The 20,858-nt window shown below is 40.0% G+C and overlaps 1 protein-coding gene and 1 long non-coding RNA gene across 3 annotated transcripts in view; one reads left to right on the forward strand and one right to left on the reverse strand.

Moving 5' to 3' along the window:
* The window catches only part of Ssh2 (slingshot protein phosphatase 2), a 257,691-nt gene that overhangs the window by 86,953 nt on the left and 149,880 nt on the right, over positions 1 to 20,858 (forward strand). The gene's annotated exons all lie outside the window — the stretch shown is intronic.
* On the reverse strand, positions 1,168 to 13,358 carry LOC119087043. The gene is made up of 3 exons (XR_005090481.1): positions 13,298 to 13,358; positions 3,130 to 3,133; positions 1,168 to 1,181 (listed from the first exon to the last, which is right to left on the reverse strand). It is a non-coding gene; the product is annotated as an uncharacterized LOC119087043 (long non-coding RNA).

Raw genomic sequence — 20,858 nt, forward strand, 5'->3', positions numbered from 1 at the left:
CACTACACCTTTCCCAGACCCTGTTACCTATCCCTTCACTTGTGAGTTACCCCACAAAATAAACCTCCCTTTTAACTATGTGGAGTTGCCTTAATAATTTCAGCAATATATGTGATGGTTTTGGTAATGATCAAAAAAACTGTGATATTACTAACATTCATTCATTGAAGCCACTAACATTAAAAAGACTAAAATAAAAACAACTATACAGTTTCATGAGAAATTTTATAAGAAATCTTAAATGAGAAAATAAATAGCAAAAGCACATTTGTTTCTTTATCTCACTGTTATGAAAAAATAATTACAGATAGATCAAAATTCAACAACTGCCTGTAACCCAGTTTCAGGGGTACCCAATGCTTCTGGCCAATGTGGGCACCTGCACTCACATGCACATTACCTACTGGCACATGCACACACACACACACACAAAATGTAATAAAAATAAATATTTTTAAAGGGGGTGGCTGGAGAGATGGCTCAATAGTAAAGAGCAATGGCTACTCTTCTAGAGGACCTGGGTTCATTTCCTAGCACCCATAAGGTGGCTCACAACCATCTGTAACTCCAGTTCCATGGAATCTAACACCCTCTTCTGGCCTCTAAGGGCATCAGGCATGCTTGTGATATGCAAACACACATGTAGGCATAACATCCATACACATAAAAACATTTTTTTTAAATACAGAAGTGGAGCTGAATGTCACAGTTCGCTCCTGAAATCCCAGCACTTTGAATGCTGAGGCAGGAGGATCAACATGAGTTATGGTCATCATGGGATATATATATAGTTCTCATCCATCCTGAGCTACCAAGCAACCAACGCACGCACGCACGCATGCACGTGCGCGCGCGCGCATGCGCACACACACACACACACAGAGCTTCAGCAGAGTTTCATTCAGATGATGAGGATTTGGAGGACTTTGGAGTGTCAAAGTCATCTTATTCATAGAGTCAAGTTTTAAAGTTGACTTTAGATTATTGTTTTGAAGACAGAGTCTCATTATGTGACATAGGCTGGGCTGGAACTCTCACTTTAGATTCTAATACTGAATTAATCCAAATTCAACACTTTGATAGCTCTATATTGGAATATTTTACTAGTAGTCCTAAAGTTGGGAAGACAGGAAGGCCTGATTTTGTCCAAAGTTAATAGAAGTGAGAAGATGCACACACACCTCTACCTTTCCACCACCATTTAATCCTAAATCTCCACAGACTGCTCTGAAGTCTTGGAACTGATTGCCATATGGATTATATTTGTAGATGTGTTTAGTTTGCTTTATAAGTAGCATCTTTATAAACTTTGTGTATTTAACTACTTTTTCCTTCTTAAGGAGGTTTTGCTGGGAGGAGGGGGCCTTGTTTTCAGTTTTGGCACTAGCAGTCCCTTACCTGGTCTGTTTTTAGGTACCTTAAGAATGAGCTACAGGGAGCTAAAGAGATGGCCTAGGGGTTGCGTTCTCTTGCAGAGGACCCAGGTTCAGTTCCCAGCACCTAAACTGGACTTTTCACAACTGCCTGTAAGTCCAGTTCCAGGGGATCCAACATCCCTTTCTGGTCTGCAAGGGGCACACACACACACACACACACACACACACACACACACACACAGCATGCATTTGTAAACACATGTACACATATATGTAAATAAACATAATAAAAATAAATCTTTAAAGAAAGAAAAGAATGAGCTGCAGAGAAGCCCTGTCTTTTTTCTTGGTTTCCCTCAGTACTGGGGGAACACAGGATCTTGCACATGCTAGGTAGCTCTGCAACTGAACCAAATCTTCAGTACCCTACTCCTTTTTGTTAAGTTTTATTCTGAGACAGGGTCTTGCTAAATTGCCCAGTTGGCCTCAAATTTACTATCCTCCTGCCATAGCTTTCCAAGTAACTGGGATTACGGGACTACACCACCATACCTAACGTAGCCCAGACTCCTCTCTCTCTCTCTATATATATATATATGTATGTGGTTGATTGGTTGATGTTTTTCAAGACAGGGTTTCTCTATGTAGCCATGTCTGTGCTGGAACTTGCCGTGTAGACCAGGCTTATTCTTGAACTCACAGAGATTCTCTTGCCTCTATCTGACAATTAAAGGCTTGTGCTACCACCACCTGGCACCCGGGCTATATTAAGCAATTCTGGCATTCAGAGAATTTATTACCCTTCCTGTTGTGAACTTTATATAACAAGTAAATATCAATTAAAATTCACTAGAGCATTAATCAACTGCAATGTTGCCATGTAGTAATAATTTAAATTCTACCATCCAAAGTTATGTTTAAAGTGAATGCCAAGGCCATCATCATTAAGTCATACTTTAAGACACCACTGCTTCATTTCCTTTCCCAGTCATGTTTTCCGATGATCTGGTTCTACTGCTCTCTCTACCTTGCACTAATTAAACTGGCTTAATCTGGAGCAGCTGCAGCAGTACAATATCAAAAGCAGAGGCAAAACTGGCCTGGGCACTTCCTTTACTGGCTATATTCACAGTTCTTGCCTGGCTTCTGTGTCTTAAGGGCATGACCTTAGCTTCCATTTCTTGTGTATCTGGTTACCTTTCAATCATTTGTTCTTTTAACAAATGTTTATAAAGTACTTCCTGTGTGCCAGACACTATTTGGGTTGCTAAGGATATATATGGCAAATATGGTGCTTCCCATTGTAACCTAACTACTGGAGAAAGGGCAATAAACAGATAATTATTCAGAAAAAAATTAAATTTCTTTAAAGTAGAAAGTCATCCTATGAGAATGAATGAAGCGTCTAAGTTAGTTTGGAGCAGGATGGGCTATAAAAATTACTAAAGAAGAAAAGCATCCCAAGGAGAACTGGTGTTTTTAGTTGAGCTCTTTTAAGTTGCTAGTCTAAATCAACCAGGGAAAAGTTGGGTGGAAAGAATGGGAAAGGGAAACTTTAAAGTCAGGAAACTGGCACAATCAGGGAATAGAAAGAAGGCTAGTGAGTCTAGAGCAAAGAAAGGGGGAGAAAAAATTCACAAGCACATGGTGAAGTCACAAAGGCCAGATTGTACAAAATCAAGACTTGCTGTTTAGTTCTGTGACAAGAAGCCACTGAAGACTTTCCAGACTAGGCTGATATTTTTAAAAACACCCACCTAGCTTTCCTGTGGAGAATAGGCTTATTTGTTGATGTATGCCAGAGACTGCAGGAACCTCGTATCCCTGTGACTGGGTTTGGTTTGCTTTGGCTTACTTGTCAAAGGCTAGAGCTCTTAATGAAAGGGAAGGCGACAGGAAGGCAATATGGAGTGCTGGTAAAGAGTATGTGACTCTGAATAATGGGGTTTCTTTTTCTAAGTCTACATTTCTTTATCCTAAGAATGAGAATAAGAAACCATATGCCTGCCTGGTGGAATTATCATGAAATCTCAGGAAGGCAGCAAACTAAGTCCTGGTAATGTAAGCCTCTAGTAAGTGTTAGGTACTGCTGCATTCTAGCAATCTTCTGAAGGGTTTGCATAGTCCTCTCAGAACAACCTGACCTCTGTGGCCCACAGAACAGCAGCATTCCATAGGTCACGTGGACGAGAGGACTTTAGGTATCTAGACTCATCAGTTGATAGAGAAACAGCATACATATAGTTGAATTTTGCAGATAAAATTTGGAGATAGAAAAGAAGATAAGGAGCTAGAGAGAGGACTCTGTGATTAAGAGCACTGACTGCTCTTCCAAAGGATCCCAGCTTCAACTCCTAGCACCCACACAGCAGCTCACAAACTGTAACTCTAATTCTAGGGGATCTGACACCCTCTCCTGGCCTCTTTGAGTACTGCATGCACATGGTGTCCAAATATACAAGCAGACAAAACACCCATACACATAAAATTAAAATAATATGAAAAAAGAGAAAGATGAAGAATGGTTTGTTGTAATCAAACTCACTTACATAATTTATCAAATACTTATTGTGGTAAGAGAGTTTATTAATAATGAATAATTCCATTTAAAAAAAATAGGGCAGTGGTGGCACACGCCTTTAATCCCAGCACTTGCAGGGCAGAGGCAGGTGAATCTCTGTGAGTTTGAGGCCAGCCTGGTCTACTAAGCTAGTTCCAGGACAACCAAGGCTACACAAAGAAACTCTGTCTCAGAAAAATAAATAAATAAAATGAGCTTTGTATCTTGTTCTTGTCCAGTGTGATAACCCAACTTGCATAGCTGCCCTTTCTGAAACATAGTCCTTAAATTAAGATTGGAAAGCTTCAGCTGAATTATTCTGACAGTGGGGAGAAATACATCAGCTAGGGAAAAAAATGCTGTTGTTTTAGCTGTTGTAGAATGATAAGTTACCCTTTTATAAAGGAGGTGTGTGTGTGAGAGAGAGAGGGGGGGGAGAGGGAGAGAGAGAGAGCCAAAAGAGGGAACTGGGTACCTGGAAGTTGAGTCACAGATGGTTAGGAACTGCCTGACACCAGTGCTGGAACCGAACATGGGCCTCAGCAACAAGTGCTCTTAACCACCAATCTGTCTCTCCAACCCCATACCTATCCTCTCTAAGTATTTATCATACAGCATCACAACTAAAACATAAAGTAGTGTAGGCATGCATTGACATAACTCTTCCTTCTTATTCTACCAACCAACCGTACCAGCACTTATCAACCATGTTTTAATTATGCTGATTATCTTCCCTGCCCCCCTGTTCTTTATTCACTTGATTTATTTTAAAACCTATATTCTTTCTTTCATTGTTTTGTGTTAATCTTGCCCGGCTTCAAAAGGCTATATAGAGGATTGTTTCAACTCACAATGTGTATTACCTGGGGCTTCTTGGAAATTGAGTGTTTTATTCCTGTGGGAATATATCCAGATTTTAGGATAATAACAAAGGGAAATTCAACTTTATTTTATTACTGTTGAATATTACTTAGGAAAAGGAACTTAATCCTTGGACATCTTCCATCCCCCACATAGTATGTGCCAAGCACTATTGCTATTTGCTACTTAAGATATGAACAAGAGGAAAAACCTCTTTCTCCATAAGCTGGTAATTGGATACCTGGTACCATTTTACTCTCTGCCTCTTCCCAGGAGCAATCAGACCTGTATTCAGATCCAGGTACTCCCACATGCTGCCTGTGATTTCAGAAGTTACTCCTCTTACTCTGTAGTCATGTTATCATTCACCTAGGTGGCTCAAAATCCATTGAATTTGCTATAAGAGGAAATTTCCTTATGAGGTGCTCAGATTTGTATCCCAAAGTGCCTTATGAAAATAACTTAAGGAAATATTTTCCCAGGATTTACCCATAGGTATTCCCTAAGCATTTGTTTTTACAACTAATATGACTTAATTTTGGGAGCAATTTGTAGTATGAAAGCCAAGACGACATAGTTTATTTTTACAAAAAATTATCTCACATTTGTAATTTGAGGGGAAAGGGGGTAGTTATTGAAATTTTTTTTTAAAAAAATTAGTCTTTGGAAGGATAGTTTCTACTTTTTGGTATGTTCTATAGATTTTCTTTTGGGAAGTTGTGTTCATTTTACTCCACAGTGTTTTGATAGTGCTGAATATTACTTGACTTTGCTTTTTCTACCACTGAATGGTCATATTAGTAGGCTCATGTCAAGCTGGTCTATCATTTTCCTTGGATACTGTGATAGCTAATAGCTAATCTTGGTTGTCAACTTGACATACCTAGGTAAGAGGGAACCTCAACTGAAGAATTGCCCCATCAGACTGGCCAATGAGTGTGTCTGTAGGCTCACGTTCTTAATTGCTAATTGATGTAGAAAGGCCCACAGGGATGTGAGCAGTGCCATCCTGGACAAGTGGGCCTGGGCTGTATAAGAAAGGTACCTGAGACAGAGATGGAGCCAGTAAGCAGTGTTCCTCCATTGTTTCTCCAGGTTCCTGCCTTGACTTCCTACCTTGGCTTCCCCTAGACAATGGACTGTAACCTGCAAGATGAAATAAACCTTCTCTTCCTCAGTTTGCTTTTGATCGTGAATTTATCATAGTCACAGAAAGCAAACTAGAACAAATGCTTTGAGAGCAGATCCAATCAGTGTCATCTGAGAAATTTATACAGATCTTAGGAGTGAAAAATTATTTTTTCTAGACTCTTTTATTAAGAAGACGATAGATGCTTGGCATTGTTGGAATTGATGTTCTAAGAATGCAAAGAGCATAAGATCAAAAGAGAGTAGAAAATAGAGACCTGAAGACATTCTTGCACTTCTCTTTTTCTGTTGTTTTGTTTTGTTGAGACAGACTCTCACACTGTAGTCTGGGCTGGCATGGGATGCCTTATGTAGACCAGACTGACTTTGAACTCACAGTTCACCGACCTCAGCCCCTTAAGTGTTGGGAGGTATGAGTTACCATATATCTGGCAGCATTTTACTGTTTTCCTTCCCTCTTCTCCATCTCTCTCTTCTTTTTTTTAAAAAAATATAATTATTACATTTTAAACTTCCACTTGAATTTAATTTAATTGTTTGAACCTTATGTCTTTTTTAAAGTATAACTCTTTCCAATTAAAACTACCTTTTTCATGATAACTTTTTAATTTTTTGAATTATGTTGACATAATTTCCCCCTTCCTTTTACTCCCTCCAACTTCTCCAATGTTTCCCCTCCCACACTGCTCTCATTCAAATACTTGGTCTCTCTTCTTGTTGTTGTTGTTTTGAGACAGGGTTTCTCCGAATAATTTTGGTGCCTGTCCTGGATCTTGCTCTGTAGACCAGGCTGGCCTCAAACTCACAGAGATCCACCTGGCTCTGCCTCCTGAGTGCTGGGATTAAAGGCCTGTGCCACCGCTTCCCAGCTGGTCTCTTTTTTTTCTTAATTGTTGTTTAACACACACACACACACACACACACACACACACACACACACACACACACTCCTAAATACAGCCTGCTTAGTCTATGTAATATTAAAATCATCTTTACGTGTCAAGGCTCTTATCTATGCTTATTCTAGTCATTTCATTGTATTTGCTAGTGTTTCTGGTTCTCATCCTGACAGAACGTGGGATTATATTTCCTTGAGGATTGGGCATAGTCATATGACTTGCTTTTTCCCCCTCAGTACTAGGGATTGATCCTAGGGACTCATACATGTTTGGCAAGGGCTCTATCACTGATCTGTATCTCTAAACCATTTTTTGAAGTTTCTTTTTGTTGATGGTGGGGTTGGGTTTCTGTTTGTTTTGGGGTGTGCTTTTTCTTTTTGATGCTAGGCTGTGGTCCTGAACTTTGTTTCCTGTCTGCTACCATGTAAATAAGTAAGCCTCTACCTCATGCTCTCACTGCCATAGCCAGAGCTGCCCCACCGGCCCTGCCTGCCCCACCGTGCTGTAATGAAATCTCTCTGAGATCCACCTGCCTCTGTCTCCCAAGTGCTGGGATTAAAGGCATGGACCACCACCATCCAGCTATGTATATATTTTTCTAAATTAAAATTTTCTGACATTTTAGGTGAAAATATTTTATGACATCTAAAAATACTAATGTCTATAGAATGAGATTATAAAAGTATTTAGTTTATGTTGTTCTGGTTTCATCATAAGCTATAGGCTAGAGGTAAATAATATTTCCTGGTTTCCCATACAAGCACTAACCTGCTTGGGACTATGACCTCTGATCAAATTCTAGATTCTTTGTTTTATATTATGTGGCAGGACAAAGTCTATAATGACAAGGACTTAAAATTCAGTTAGTATGTCAGTACTCTAACCTTGAACATGACAGTTGCTCTTGCGTGGGCAAGGCAATGATGATGTCTTTTTATGTAGGTGTTCCTATCTGAAAATAAAGACACTAAAGACATAGGAGGAAGCAGTCCAAGGACAGATTGAACAAAATCCTGATTTGCAGTTATAGTATCACTGTAGAATCTTGGGAATTAATGGAGCCTTTGGTGGGTAGCTATAAGGAACATGCATGGAGCCTGCAAAGTTAGTAGGTGGTATAGGCAGCTTTAAACTTTGTGGCCATGAGCATCCATCCACTTTGAGCCATAGAGTATTAGAGGCAATTTCATTCATTCATGTCTCATAAAAGATATCATCTCAGCCTTGGGAAGTGATTTGGGAGTACAGTGCTTCTCAAGAATGTTCAAGGCCTCAAGTTCAATCCCTAGTACCAAACAACACCCTCATCTTCATCTCTACTAAATCCTGGATTTCAAAATTAATGAATAAATTTTTCACTGGAATTTAGAGAACTTTTTAAATATGTAAATATATGTAGGGCTGGAGAGATAGTTCAGTCATTAAATTAAAGCACTAGCCTCTCTTGCAGAGGATCCTGGTTCACATCCCAACACTCATATGGTGGATTATAACATTTGGTAACTCCAGTTCTGGAGGATCCAATGCCTTCTGGCCTTGACAGGTACTGACTGTGTGCACATGGTATGCAGACATGCATGCAGGCAGAACGCCTAAACATAACATATAAAAATAAAATAAATGTGTATAGACATTATATGAGACACAAAAAAATGTAGGTGTTAGAAGATCTCCTGTTTGACATTTCTCCTGTGTGGCAGAGGTGGAAACTGTTGCACAGTCCAAGGACCCTTGGGAAGAGAAACAGAAAGGAGCTAAACTCAAACTAACCTATCCTTCCCCCATTCCCATTTTTCCTAGCTAGTTTTCCAATACACTTCTTTATAATTCAAAATCCAGGGGCCAGAGAGATGGCTCAGCACTCAAGAATGTGTACTGTTCTTCCTGAAGACCTAGGCTCAATTCCAAGTACCCACATTGGGTATCTAACTAGTGTGTGTGTGTGTGTGTGTGTGTGTGTGTGTGTGTGTGTTCATGCGTGCATGTATTTAGTTGGTTTTGTTTGGTTTTTCAAAGCTACAGTATACTTGCTAGTTAGTCTTGTAGTTCAGATTTTTCAGTCCTCTCTAGTATCATGTAATGTTTTATCTTACCATCACTCTGGAGGTTTAGTTATCTTTTTCATGAGTTGTTGAGGCAGTATCAGGAAAGTTAGGGTTTTCTGGAAAGTAAGCCAGTAATAAATATTTCCTGTGGCTGCCTGGAGAAGTGTTTACTGACTAGGATACTGTCTGGGGAATCCCTTTTAACATTTCCCTGTTTCCAGGAAGCATAGTTTTATGGAGTTGCTGGTTCTTAGCATTTATGCTTATAACTATCTATTGGAGCTGTTAGTGCCTTTAGTAACGAGGATAGGTAGATGAGTGTTTTAAAGTGATTCTCATCTGTATTAGAATATGCATAGGAAAGGAGACATTCCATCAGGTGTACCCATGTTCCATATTTTTTTGTTTGCCCCCCTTTCTCCCTTTAGTTCTTTTCAGTTTGGCAGGGGACTCTAGATTAAAGAATATCTTGCAAAGATAGCATTAGAATGATCTGATTGTGTCATTATAGACTTCCTATGCTTATTTTGTTTATCTGAACTCTAATTACCTTATGAAGAGTGCAGAAGGAAAGGATTATATGAAAGAGAGAGAACTCTTGTTCTCAAGTCTTAAAGGCTTTTACTTGATGTGTAGGGGTGGAAGGGAGTCATCAATATTTTAGAGGCAAAAGAATGGCATATTTGAAGCCTACACAACATAGTAAGACTTTGTCTCAAAAAGAAGAAGAGAGAAAGAAAGAAAAAACTCACAAAGCATGAAGGGAAATTATTTCCACCAAATGGCAGAAAGTCAACCTACTAAATAGCATTGCTCTTATACCTTTAAAAACACATGTTTAGTAATCAAAGAAAACAAGTTTATGATACTTTGCAAAATCTAGCTTTATCTTTAAAAGGTTTATTGAAATCTTCAATCATTTTATCTTGGTGTTAATATTCATGCATAAGTATTAAGTTAGTAAGACGAAGACTCCCTATCAGCCTTCCTGTATGACAGCTCTTCAGCTTGGTGAGTCAGTGCATACGTCAGAATTTCTCTCTGGTGACTTGACCTCACCTCTGACTTTAAGGCCATAGGAACAAGCACTTCCCTGGCTGACCAAAAAGAAATGGGAAACACAGGTGAGTGTTTAGATATGTACATAGTTAGGCATTTATTTGGGTAGCCTTTGGGACCTACCCGAGATAGGTAAGGAAGATAGAGGTTAGAACCTATAATGGGGCTTGCTAGCATGCCTGGTATGCCTGCCCTGAGTGAGCACATTTATTTTGCAACTTTAGAAGCATTTTATACCACAGATTTCTATGAAAGATTTATCTTCTAATTTGGGTTCTTCCTAAAATTTAAGGTTCTGATAATAGCCTTTAAGTAACAACAATGTATATTTTCTCTTAGCATTTTCTGTTAACTCATTGCTTTCTTCAGTGTAGCTGCAGTACTGTAAGCTTTGACTTGTCTGCCCTCTACTGGAGATCTGTGTTTACATTGACCAGTGTCCTCTGGCTCTGGGGAAAAAAGGGTTTTCCTTAAAGACTTACTGCTATTGAGTCAATATATTTATGATTTTACTCAATTTTTCAGAATGTTGATAGATGTCTCTCTAGGTTCCCCATCTCTTGATGGATCATGATCAGAGACCAGGTCCCTGAAATGTATCATTTGTAGCCTACCTCAAAGCAAGCTTTGGTTTCACTCACTAGTCATCTCATTACCAACCCCAACTATATTTCTGCTATTCTTTCCTTTTTCTCATGTCTCAATACCAATGTCAGCCTCTAAGTCTCTTCACACTCTTTACAACTGGAAACAATATTCCCACTGTGATAGCTCTTCTGAATTCTTATCACTTATCCTTCTTTGCCACACATTTACACTTAAAAGTTTGGGATCAGCCTGGTGTGGTGATGCACATCTTTAATCCCAGCAGTCAGGAGGCAGAGGCAGGCAGATCTCTAGACGTTCAAAGCTATCCTGATCTGCATAGAGTTTTCCAGGTCAACCAAGGACACATAGTGACACCTTGTCTTAAAATAAAAAATGTTTTTGGATCAGGGCTTGTGAGATGGCTCAGCAGGAAAAAGGTGCTTGCCACACAAGTGTGGTGACATGAATTTGATTCCCTAGAATCCAAGGAAAGGTGGCTGGAGAGAACCAACTCCACAAAATTGTTTTCTGACCTCCACACACATGCCATGGCATATGCACAAGCATACATGCACACACACATGCGCACACACAAAATAATAATAATAAATTTTAACATTTAATAAAATATTTAAATTTTTGGATTAACTTTTAAAATATAATAACTGTTATGAATTTGCACGAGTAGGGAGCTCCCAGCTGGCCAGGCCAGAAAACATACTGGGCAGATGCAATGGGGGCGGTGGCAGCGTGTGGAAAGTCATTCACACCCGAGCACTGCATCCACGTGGAGAGTTTATTATAATAGAGAGATGAAGAGAAAGATAGGAAAGAGGGAGACAAGGAAGAAAGAGAAGAGAGAGAGAGCGGAGGTGTGCACACCTCGTGGGAATGGAAAGAGAGAGAGCAGAAGAGAGAGAGGAAGAGGAGGAGTTTTTCCTTAAAATGAGGCTTTTATGTCAGAACACAGGGCAGCCCCAAGGGGAGAGATTTCAAGGGGCGGGCCAGAATATTAATAATAACTATACCTCTTCAGGCAGATAAACTTTATGAATATGGTATTATTTCACATTCTTCTGTGTCCCCTATAGACTTCAGCAGCTCTCAATTAATATATTATTTCTTGTTTAAAGATCTGCAAATGGACTGAGGGAGTAGCTCAGTTGGTAGTGATTGTTTAGCATGCACTATGTCAAGGGTTTGATCCCTAGTACCTCTTAAAATCAGGCATGGTAGCTTACACCTGTAATCTCAGCACTCTGGAGGTAGAGACAGAAGGGTCAGAAGTTACAGGTTATCCATTCTCTGCTACATAGTGAATTTGAGAACAGTTTAAGTATGAATAATATGATAGCAATTTATTTCCCATTAATAATAACTATCATCGCAAAATGCCTTTATCTTTTTTGTTTGTTTTTGTTTTCTTTGTTTTTTTATTTTTTCAAGACAGGGTTTCTCTGTGTAGTTTTGGTGCCTGTCCTGGATCTCACTCTGTAGACCAGGTTGGCCTCCAAATCACATTGATCCTCCTGGTTCTGCCTCCGAGTGCTGGGATTAAAGGTGTGTGTGCCACCGCCACAGGCTATGAAGTTGTTTTCAAATTAGGGAGTAAACAAACACAGTTAATGGCTCTGAGTCAGACATAAATTAACATATTAAGATATAGGCATTTGGCTGGATGGTGGTGGCACATGCCTTTAATCCCAGCACTGGGGGGCTGAGCCAGGTGGATCTCTGTGAGTTCGAGGCGACCCTGGTCTACAGAGCGAGCTCTAGGACAGGCACCAAAAACTACACAGAGAAACCCTGTCTTGAAAAAAAAAAATGAAAAGAAAAACAACTTCATAAAGTTTGAAAAAGTCATGCTGTCAGTTTAGAAATAACTGTTTTTTGTTTTAAAAAAGGTAACATCCCTATGATGTGTTCCTCTTTTTAAATAATGTTTCAATTTATAACTTTATTTAATCCTATTCTAATTCTTCAGATCCATAAAAACTAGCATATTTAATACTAAAAGAAAGTTCTGTTTTCAGTTCCTTTTATAAATTAAATCCTTATGGAAGCATGGTAAATTGTGTAGCAAAGAATTAGCACTCAAAACAGAATCAGATTCAGCAATTGGAGTGTGGCTAGTAGGCTGAGAACTAGCTACAGGTAAGAGACCAGATGATAGAGACAGCAGGAGCACACAGGCACTGGCCCTGGGCTTGACTGGACCCTGCTCCTCATACTGGGTCGCCTTGCCCAGACTGAATACATGGGGAGGTGCTTAGTCTTCCTGCAACTTAATATGCAGTATTTTGTTAGGAGACCTGCCCTTTCCTAAACAGAAATGGAGTAGATTGGGAGGTGTGAACAGGGGTGGAGTGTTGTGTGTGGAGTGAGGAGGGACTGGGAGGAGAGGAGGGAGGGGAAACTGCAGCCAGGATGTAAAATGAATGAATGAATGAATGGATGGATGGATGGATGGATGTATTAATTAAAGAAAGATCAGAGTTAAATTTTAAATCAAAGCTTTAGCAAACAGATGGGGATTTAGCTCAGTGATAGAGCATGTGCTTAGCATGTGTGAGGCCCTGGGCTAAATCTCTCACACCAAAACCAAGTCCCCTGCTGTGACAGACATTAACCTGCCTGTTTGATTTTAAATGTTCAGAGGGGCAACCATTCATCACACATAGAAATTTTGAACTATTAAGTTGTGTGGCTAGGACAAAAGCAGCAGCAGCTTGCTAGATCCACCCCATTCCACTTTTCAACGGAATCGAGAAAGAGCTATCAATCTGTCAATCCTGTCCGTGTCCGGGCCGGGTGAGGTTTCCCGTGCAGGTACCATGAGTGATGCTTACATCCCCAATTCTGGGAAGCAGTATAAAGTCATGTCTGTGTTTTCAAGCCTATGGCTGTGCTCCCAAGCCCACAGGCAGCGGCTGGGAGAAGCCACTTTGTATCATGGCCTAGCCAGTCAGAGACCATGGGAGTCTGCCATGTTGCCACTGAAGCCCACCATGGCCAGGGGGTGCATTTGTGTACTGCAGTCCTGCGTGAGACCTGAAGTAGGAAGCTGTTTGGGGCTCCATTTTAGAGTCTCTTATTCTCTCAGGTTTTAGTTGGAAACTCTTGCCCCACATTGGGTGCCAAAATGTAGCTGGGAATTTTCCTATGTCCCACCCAGCCCTGAGATCCCATAACTGCTTATAAAATAATCACTCAGAGGCTTATATTAATTACCAACTGTATGGCCTATGACAGGCCTCTTGCTAGATAGTTCTTTCATCTTAAATGAACCCATTTCTATTCATCTATGTGTTTGCCATGTGGCCGTGGCATTACCAGTCTGCTGGCATCTTGTTGCTCCTCCGGCAGCCAGCTCAGTCTCCTCTGACTCTACCCTTCTTTTCTCCATATCTCTGCTTGGATTTCCCATCTGCCTCTAAGCTGTCTTGCCATAGACCAAAACAGCTTTATTTATTAGCCAATGGAAGCAACACATATCAGGGCATACAGAAAGACATCCCACAGCATTTCCCTGATGGCTAAGTATATTAAACATTTCTTCAAGTGTTTCTTGGCCATTTGAGACTCCTATGTTGAGAATTCTCTGTTTAGATCTGTACCACATTTTTAAATTGGATTATTTGGTTTGTTGATATCTAGTTTCTTGAGTTCTTTATATATTTGGGATATTAGTCTTCTGTCAGATGTGGAGTTGGTGAAAATCTTTTCCCATTCTGTAGACTGCCATTTTGTTCTATTGATGGTGTCCTTTGCCAAGCTTTTCTATTTCATAAGGGCCCATTTATTGTCGATCTTAGTGCCTGTGCTGTTGGTGTTTTGTTCAGGAAGTTATCTCCTGTACCAATTCATTCAAGACTATTCCCCACTTTCTCTTCTATCAGGTTCAGTGTATCTGGATTTATGTTGAGTTCTTTGATCCACTTGGACTTGAGTTTTGTGAAGGGGAATAGATATGGATCTATTTGCATTCTTCTACATGCAAGCATCCACTTAGACCAGCATCATTTCTTGAAGATGCTTTCAATTTTTTATTGTATATTTCTGACTTCCTTATCAAAAATCAGGTGTCCATGGGTGTGTGGATTTACAGCTGGTCTTTGATTCAATCCCATTGATCAACCTATCTGCTTTTATACTAATACCATGCTGTTTTTATTACTATAGCTCTGTAGTACAGCTTAAAATAAGGGATGGTGATACCTCTGGGAGTTCTTTGATTGTACAAGATTGTTTTAGTTATCATTGTTTTTTTTGTTTTTGTTTTTTCCATATGAAATTGAGTATTGTTCTTTCAAGGCCTGTTTAAAACCAAGGAATTCAGCTGTGGAAATGGCTTGTCAGGTTAAAGCACTTGCTGCCAAGCCTGACCATCTGGGTTAGATCTGTGGAAGCCACAGTGCCGCACAAGACTATCCTCTGAGCCACACTTGCCATTTTCAGGTGTTCTATTGGGTGTAGATGTAACCAACCGTCTTATTAAAATAAGAAACACAGAACCAATGTAAAAGAGAAAGCCGAGAGGTCAGAGCTCAGAGCTAAAATCTTACCTCCTGCAATGCTCCTAGCTTCCCCGAAAGAGAGCTACTTCCTGTGTGTCTGTCTTTTAATAGTCTTTCTGTTCTGCCTTCTCATTGGTTGTAAACCCAAACACATTACTGCCTCGTCACTGCCTGTAAGTACTTCCCTCCAGGTCTTAAAGGCGTATGTCTCCAATGCTGGCTGTATCCCTGAACACACAGAGATCTACCTAGCTCTTCTACCAAGTGCTGGGATTAAAGGCATGCACCACCACCACCACCACGCTCTTGCTATGGCTCTAATAGCTCTGACCCCCGGGCAACTTTATTTATTAACATACAATGAAAATCACATTTCAGTACAAATAAAATACCACCATAATTGGGCATGCTCACAAAGATCACAGTAGTGTTTGTTGATTACTGGCATTCTCTCCTAGAAGGAGTATGGAATCCTCACCTGAGTATTCAGCCACCCCTCCCAACCAGTTGTATCTTATTATGCTCTAAATGCACATAGCCTCAGGGAACATTAGGTGGAGAAGGACTGGGGGCTGGGGGTGATGTCTCTATCTAAACAGCCATGAGGGAGTCATCATCCATACTGAGTGCAGACCTTCCAATGTGTCTACTTTAAGTTTACCCATAATCCTACCCATAACCTCTCATCCATTGATCTCTAAGTAAGCTTAATAAACCATTGATTCTCCACAATGAACTTTGGTAGAGTCATGCCTCAGGTTGTTGTTGGGACTGTAGGAGAATGGGTAGACTTTTTATATGTTTTTTATATTGGGGAAGACTGTTTATGTCTCCCCCAAGGAAGGAATTTTAGCAACACTCATAAAGGTGGAAGGAAATAACTGACTTCACAAAGTTGTCCTCTGATCTCCATACCCAAGCTGTGAAACACATGTGCCCCCATAATAATAAATGTTTAAAAATTTAAAAAATCCAAGGAACTGAATCTCTGGCAATAGAAAAGACAATATTACAAGTGCACAGTAAGTACCACAAATGGATGAATTAAGCTATATACAGTAAGTACTCTTTAAGTAGAATAAGGATTATAGACAAAAGACATCCCGTGACAGCTTCACACAGAAACTCAGGGTTTTCCTCTGAGCATTGACTGGACTATGTCTCTTCAAAAGCTGTTGACTGGGGATATTTTATTTTTCAAAATTGCAGCTATTTTAATGAAATTTGAATCAAGCCAGTGTTGGGCATGTTAGGCAAGCATTCTACCACTGGTATATCCTCAGACTCCTTCCCACCTCCTCTTTTAGACAGGTTCTCATCATGTAGCTCAGGCTGAGCTGGAACTCTCTATTGTAGCACAGGCTAGCCCAGAATTAGGATAATCTTATCTCTGCTTCCCGGGTACTGGGATTATAGGCTTGCATCAGTGTGCCAGTTTGTATTTTGTAGTAGTTTAAGGAGAATACTTAGGCTACACGGATTTCAGCAGTTAAGAGCAACTATTGCTTTTGCAGAAGACCTGAGTTCTGTTCTCAGCTCTCACATCAGGCAGTTCACAACCACATTCTAACTCCAGCTCCCAGAGAGTAACACCTTCTAGCTTTCACAGGTACCTGCACTCATATGCATAATCTAAAAAACAAAACACTTGAGAAATAATGGGTTTCTCACAGAAATTTCCTATTGCTTCAAATGATAGACAAAAAAATTTTATTTTGGTTTTCTTTTAATCCTGTCATAATAGGAGTGTGACATTAATTTCAATTGCAATTGTTGTGTACTTTGTCTAACTTATTTTTACTTTACTGAATGTTATATTTCTATAAAGTATGATTAAGTTAAGTTTCTGTTTTGGCCTCCTGATTCCAGCCAGCATCACATACTCTTTCCTTGTTCTCTGTCCTGGTCCTTTTGTTTACATGTTCAACTAGCCAGAATTGGTGGAGGTGCTTAAGGATGACTGCAGATTCTTTGCTGCTTCTTCCCTGAGAAGAGGAATCCAATTCCTCTCCCCTGGAATCAGGCTGTCCTTTAATGCATCAAGAAAGTGTGACATAAATGACACTATTGCTAGCTCCAAGCCTAAAAGGAGCCCTGGGCTGCAATGCAAGAAGCCAACCCTGAAACTACTCTCCTTGAGGAGGCCCAAGCCATATATATATATATATATATATATATATATATATATATATATATATATATATTTTGGTTTTTCGAGACAGGGTTTCTCTGTGTAGCTTTGCGCCTTTCCTGGAACTCACTTGGTAGCCCAGGCTGGCCTTGAACTCACAGAGATCCACCTGCCTCTGCCTCCCGAGTGCTGGGATTAAAGGCATGTGCCGCCACCGCCCAGCTGGCCCAAGCCATATTAGAGATCACATTAGGCACTCCAATGGATATCTACAGTGGATCCCAGCTTTACAGCCATCCAGGTTAAGACAACAACCATGAGGGTGAAGCTGCTTAGATCTTCATTTGTAGCCCATCTGCTATACAATAGCACTGAATGAATAGTACTGAGTGAATATCTAGCTAAGAATTCCTTGAATTAACTTGTTGCAAAGCAATTAATAACCCACACCACTGGTTCCATCTCCATTTTCTTTGCTTCTAAGGAATAGTCTAAGCTTTCTCAAACAAGTAAGCTAAATGCAATGAATGGTATTTATATTAGGAGAGTTTTCTAGAGAGAGAGAACCAATAGAACTTGCATACACACACACACACACACACACACACACACACATGCATGGACACATTCTAGAGCAATACAGGACTGTGATGGTATTGTGTTCACCAAAATATTGTGTACTCTAATAAAAATATCTGGGGTCAGAGAACAGACAGCCACTAGATACAAAGGCTAGAAAATGGTGGCACTCACACCTTTAATCCTAGCATTCCAGAGATAGAAATCCCTCTGGATCTCTGTGAGTTCAAGGCCACATTGGAAACAGCCAAGCATGGTGACACACCTTTAATCCCAGAAAGCCAGCCTTTAATCCCAGGGAGTGGTGGTAGAAAGTAGAAAGATATATAAGGCGTGAGAACGAGAAGGTTTTGGCTGGTTAGGCATTTGGCTGGTTAAGCATGTGGCTGGTTAAGCATTCAGGCTTTTAAGCAGTAATTCAGCTGAAAGCCATTGGGATGAGGACTCAGAAGCATCCAGTCTGAGGAGACAAGACCAGCTGAGGATCCGGTGAGGTGAGATAGCTGTGGCTTGTCCTGTCTCTCTGATCTACCAGCATGGACCCCAATAACTTGGCTCGGGTCTGATTTTATTAATAAGAACATTTAAGATTCCTGCTACACAGGACCAGGTTCTCAAAACAGTAAATAGGACAGATTAGCAGTTCCAATCCAGTGCTGAAAGCCTGGAAGCTCCCTGAAGAGCCATATTGAGTCCATACTGAATGACCAAAGAAGATGGAGTTTGTTGTCAGTAGATGGCAGCAAATATAGATGCATCACTCAAATAGAAAGGAGCTTGCAGGCAAGCATTTGCTGCTTTCCTATGGCTTCCTTTTTCTATTGAGTTTCATTTGAAGGTGTTACCCACATTGAGTGGCTCTTCCCCTCTCCCCTAGTTGCTCACCATCCCACATATTAGTCCTCTCTGAAATACTCCCATACCCCCTACACACAGATGATGTCACCAGCCTTGGTGACATCAAGCACAACTATCACAGCACCTTTACATCCTCCTGCTTTCACAGACCAGAAGCACAGCACTATCATTAGTTCCAAAGTGCACATCTCCTCTTAAAAAGACTACTTGTGAGTTTTTTTCCGGACATTCCCCCATCCCCCCACCACACACTATTAGTTTATTGCCAAGGGCAGAGACAACTGATAAATAATCTCTGTCACATCTAGTTAATGGATAATCTACAATTTCTTGGCTATAGAACATGACAGTTCTATACCTATTATAGACCCATAACAGCAATAACTGCTTGATAGCCTTAACCTCTAATATTTTTTTTGTCCCAGAAATCCACAGCTACTCAATGTTCCCCAAACTTACTAAATTGTTTTCATTTTTTCTGCTCTTTGTGCCTCTACCTGAAATAAATTTCCTCTTACCACTTGACAAAAAACTACTAGTTCAAGCCCAACCTAAAAGTTAGCTTAAGTAAAGCATTTCCCAAGCTCAGTTATGTCTTCCTCTGATGCTTCTCTGCTATACCAGATATAACTTTGCTCTAGCCCAAGTGATGCAATTTACATTTTTAATGGAACTTTCTCCCTGAGTTACAATGTAAACTATCCAAGGATAAGGACAAATTGGTTTACTGACTAGAACATAGGACATTAAGTAGTCAGTTGATATTGAATGAATGAATACACAGTGAAAACAAGTGAACTGTCTACTTAGCCAAAAGGAAAGCCTGAACGTTACTTCTAGATCTTAGGGCACAGGTCACCTCATGAAAAAACAAACAGCAACAACAAAATTATTTTATCTTGTTAAAGCTAAAATGTGACTAACACATACTTTTTACTTGCTGAAAATGCATAGCCAGTTGGTTTCAAGTGTTCATCTATAACAAATCTAACTAGTTAGTCACTCCAGTTTCTTGATTTATCTCTTCCTCCAGTCCCATCTGTACATAGGCTATCATGCTAAACAAGTGTGACTAGGCAAAGTGATTGACCTTAAAAAAATAAAAATAAAAACTTAGTTTAAGGTTGAGAGATAAATCAAGAACCTATTCATAACCCAGAAACAGAACTAGGTGGCATCACAATAAAGATACATGATTAATTGGTAGACTTGGAGAGAAACATATTGCCAGGTAATAGAAGAAATATCGTAAATGTCTGGATTTGAAACCAGCTTTGAAGACTGGTGAAGAATCTACAGCAGGGGAGAAGGACCTCCCTGGTGATAGAAGAACACAGATGAGTCAGGAGACTGATAAATGACTATACAATATGAGAGCATGTGGAAAGTTTAAGGAATTGGGGAAGCTGTTGCTTACACTCTGACTAACCCATTGTTTTTCACAGCCTGCATCTCTGCAAATGAGGCTTGAGTGCTTATACTTTTTCCAGACTGTGTTGCCTTTCTCATTGCTGTGATCAAATACCTACCAGGAAGCAACAGTTTTTAAGGGGATACAGTTCATTGTGGTGGGGAAGGTGTGGTGGCTCTGAAGTGACAGGAACTTACAACAGCTGCTTATATTGTCTAGTCAGGAAGTAAAAAGACAAATGCTGAAGCTCCTTTTTCCTCTTTTATTCGGTCTTGGATCCCACCCTATGGGATGGTGCTGCCCCATTTAGGTTGAGTCCTTCCTCATTAATTAAGTTATCTTTATAAATGCTGTCACAGAAATGCCCAAAAATATGTCTCCTGGGTTATTCTAAATCCAGTCAAGTAACAACGGAGATTAACCATCACAGTGACTTTTTTTCTTTTTTCTTTTTCCTTTTTTTTTTTTTTTTTTTTTTTTTTTTTTTTTTTTTTTTTTGGTTTTTCGAGACAGCATTTCTCTGTGTAGCTTTGCGCTTTTCCTGAATCTCACTCTGTAGACCAGGCTGGCCTCGAACTCACAAAGATCCGCCTGCCTCTGCCTCCTGAGTGCTGGGATTAAAGGTGTGTGCCACCACCGCCCAGCCACAGTGACCTATTTTTATGTGCAAGTATTAAACAGGTTAGTAAGAATGCATCAGTCTTTCAATCAGTACTTAATGGTTCCTGAATTTCTTGAACTTGAATGAACATCTAGACTCACCTAGCTAAGTATTCCTTGAATTCATTTGTTACAAAGCAATTAATTTTTTGGTCAGTTTTTTTC

Source organism: Peromyscus leucopus, chromosome 8b, assembly GCF_004664715.2.
Source record: "Peromyscus leucopus breed LL Stock chromosome 8b, UCI_PerLeu_2.1, whole genome shotgun sequence".
Lineage (NCBI taxonomy): Eukaryota > Metazoa > Chordata > Mammalia > Rodentia > Cricetidae > Peromyscus > Peromyscus leucopus.